This window comes from Mastomys coucha, unplaced genomic scaffold, assembly GCF_008632895.1.
Source record: "Mastomys coucha isolate ucsf_1 unplaced genomic scaffold, UCSF_Mcou_1 pScaffold22, whole genome shotgun sequence".
In the NCBI taxonomy this organism is placed as follows: domain Eukaryota; kingdom Metazoa; phylum Chordata; class Mammalia; order Rodentia; family Muridae; genus Mastomys; species Mastomys coucha.
This window is the reverse complement of record NW_022196905.1, coordinates 261,531,039-261,532,888: the sequence shown is the minus strand read 5'-3', so window position 1 is coordinate 261,532,888 and position 1,850 is coordinate 261,531,039. Positions and strand designations below refer to the sequence as shown.

At 39.5% G+C, this 1,850-nt stretch overlaps 1 long non-coding RNA gene across 1 annotated transcript in view; it reads left to right on the top strand.

The window, feature by feature from the left end:
* Positions 1-203: 203 nt before the first annotated feature.
* LOC116070348 overlaps positions 204-1,850 on the top strand; it is a 14,374-nt gene continuing 12,727 nt past the window's right edge. The window contains exon 1 of the long non-coding RNA XR_004110361.1: positions 204-255. This is a non-coding gene — a long non-coding RNA (uncharacterized LOC116070348). The remainder of the gene's footprint in view (positions 256-1,850) is intronic.

Below are 1,850 nucleotides of genomic sequence, written 5' to 3'. Positions count from 1 at the left end.
ATTTATAAAAATAAGTCTTTAAAATTAAAAAAAGAAAAGAAATAAGGCTTGGTTTTTAAAACTTTTTGATGGGAAGGGTTCAAGACAGGGTTTCTGTGTGTAGCCCTGGCTTTCCTGGAACTCACTCTGTAGACCAAGCTCGCCTCAAACTCAGAAATCTACCTGCCTCTGCCTTCCAAGTGCTGGGATTAAAGGCATGCACCACCACCACCCAGCTAAAATAAAAATAAATTTGAAAAATAAGTAAATAAACAGGTGTGTCTAGTTTTATGGAAGTAGCAATTCTTTGAGTTCTTAATAATCTTATCACATGTTTTGGTTATAATTTTACTGTCTCTTTCTTCCTTGAAGTATAGATGTTGCCAGAAATCCCATTTCATGAATAAGGTATGATTATAGAGCAGAGGGTATTTGTTCCCTGGAAACATAGAACCTTAAAAGCTGAATAGATATGTCCAAAGCCTTTAAATGAAATATCAAATTGTACTTCTTTGCATTGCATTTACAAATTGGTAGGTAACATGCTGACTGAGATGGAGTTGCAAATACACCAGAATACTCTCAGGAGCTCTTATAAAATGAAGGCTTCAGGATCAGTGCTCATTTTTTAGGTTTTTTGAGTGTCTCTAATGTTGCTAATGACTTTTTTTAGTTCAGTAGTTAGTGAAATGGAGTTGGGCCTAGAGAAATGGCTCAGCAGTTAAGAGTACTTGCCTCTCTTACAGAGGATCTAATATAGTTCTTAGTGCCGACATGATGGTTGGAACACAGCCATCTGTAACTGCAGATCAAAGAGATTAGATGTCCCCTGCTCTCCAGAGACACCAAGTATATACATGGTGTACATATAGGCAAAACACTCATATACATTAAATATTAATAAATAATTTAAAAATATAGAGGAAACCTGTCTTTTGTGTAGAATGAAGTAGGATGAGGCACTGGTTGTAGGTTAGGGATATCCGTATAATTTCTCCCAGAAGAATTTGACCTGTGAACAGCTTTGCTGAGCTACTTGGCATACCACCATGGATGAGAATCTTACAGAGAACTTATTCCCATCCCAGCACATCCCAGCCACATTTGATCCCATGTAAAGTATGCAGGCACTTTCAAGTAGTGTTGAAGAACACCAACTTAACTTTGGTAGGTTGCTGGAGTTGTCCCCTTCCTGCCTTTTCTTCTCTTTTTGTATATGGATGTTTTGGCTACATGTGCATTTATGTACAATGTGCGTGTCTGGTGCCTGCAGAGGCCAAAAGAGGGCATCAGATTTTATAGATCTAGCATTACAAACAGTAAGCCAACTTGTGGGTGCTGGAGAGGAAGCTCAGGTTCTGGAAAAGTAACACCTGATTCATTACTCCAGCTCCTGGACTCATCCTTTCTGAGTTGGAATTTTTTAATTCTAAGAAAAGACTTCATGTAGATCCATCCATGTGAGTCTTGAGTTTGTGATGTAGTAGTCAAGGATGACCTTAAACTCTTGATTCAAATCTTTTGGCTCCACGTCCCAAGTACTGGAGCTATAGGCATGCACAGCTGCCTTTTGAATTACATGGTTGTGTCTTTGAGAATGGATTCCTCTTTTTTCTTTCTTTTTTTTTTTTTGGTTTTTCGAGACAGAGTTTCTCTGTGTAACCGTGGCTGTCCTGGAACTCACTCTGTAGACCAGGATGGCCTCGAACTCAGAAATCTGCCTGCCTCTGCCTCCCAAGTGCTGGGATTAAAGGCGTGCACCACCACCACCCGGCTAAATGGATTCCTCTTTAGATGTTGAGGATGAAAGTAGATTAAGGATATGAAGTATGAATGCATGCAATGGGGTGTACCATGCTGGGTGATAGCTA